The sequence below is a fragment of the Hypomesus transpacificus genome, chromosome 23 (genome assembly GCF_021917145.1).
Source record: "Hypomesus transpacificus isolate Combined female chromosome 23, fHypTra1, whole genome shotgun sequence".
NCBI lineage: Eukaryota > Metazoa > Chordata > Actinopteri > Osmeriformes > Osmeridae > Hypomesus > Hypomesus transpacificus.
In genome coordinates this window covers 5,731,989-5,733,057 of record NC_061082.1, presented here as the reverse complement: position 1 = coordinate 5,733,057, position 1,069 = coordinate 5,731,989, and the positions used below count along the sequence as shown (strand labels likewise).

At 39.4% G+C, this 1,069-nt stretch overlaps 1 protein-coding gene across 1 annotated transcript in view; it reads right to left on the bottom strand.

The window, feature by feature from the left end:
* Positions 1–528: 528 nt before the first annotated feature.
* The window catches only part of jam2b (junctional adhesion molecule 2b), a 5,925-nt gene continuing 5,384 nt past the window's right edge, over positions 529–1,069 (bottom strand). Inside the window, exon 10 of the mRNA XM_047047057.1 lies at positions 529–1,069. This exon is cut by the window's right edge and continues 220 nt beyond it. The gene's annotated coding sequence lies outside the window, so the exon portion shown is untranslated.

Sequence of the window (1,069 nt, the reverse complement as noted above, 5' to 3'; positions counted from 1 at the left end):
AGAGAGAGAGAGAGAGAAAGAGTTGACAGCTTCTTCCAGAACTAAGAAGGAAACTGTTGTCCAGAATGATTTGTTCAAAAAGAGGAACTAGGATTTTGACATTGAGGTTTGTTTATGTTTCACCCTGGTGTGTGTTGACTTGTTGGAGACAGCAGAGGTTTCTGTGCTGTGCTGCATGGACGAGGGCTGGTCAAAACAAATGCACACAGACACACATGGCTCAGAGGCAGGCTCGGGGTGCAGGTCTTCAAGCACACCTGGCTGGAGGATTCATTTCACTTCTAATCGCCAATGGTTCTGACATGGATTTGGATTTACAGCCACACACACACAGCTATACAGATACACACGCGCACACACTTCTCTCACATACATACATACATACATACATACATACATACATACATACATACATACATACATACATACATACATACATACATACATACATACATACATACACACATACATACATACATACATACATACATACATACATGATGTGGAAGCAGAACACTCTGCTATTAGTAATGATTTATTGAGCATCTCAGTAATAATACAAAATAATAGCGATGAAAAAAACAACAGTGGAGAACAGAGAGGAAGGCTCCAGATACACGGGCACCAGAATAATGATTCACATCGAACAATGCTAAGAGCACAATAGTGCCAGTGTTCACAGACGTAATAGAGACAAGCTGTCAACTGCGACTACCAAATTCGGCACCGATGAATTATAAAGCACTGTGTCGCCATCTAGAGGTTGGTTTGTGTAAATAACTGATGTGATCCACAGGCAATTTAGACGTGTTGAATACAGGAGCAAGCATTGATGTCAAAGAGGGATTATCATAAACAGCAAAGGAGGGAGCGAGCATTTTAGAGATATCTTCAGTGCATACAGACACCTGTCCATTTGCCAAATAGGCTATGCTTACATCAAACGGAAATTATGTACATTAAAACAAATCCAAATATAAGCAACTTGATTTTAAAATTCACAAAATATCAACACAGATCTATAAAACATTCTTGTATAAAACAACCTTGTGTCATCGTGTGGAGAGAT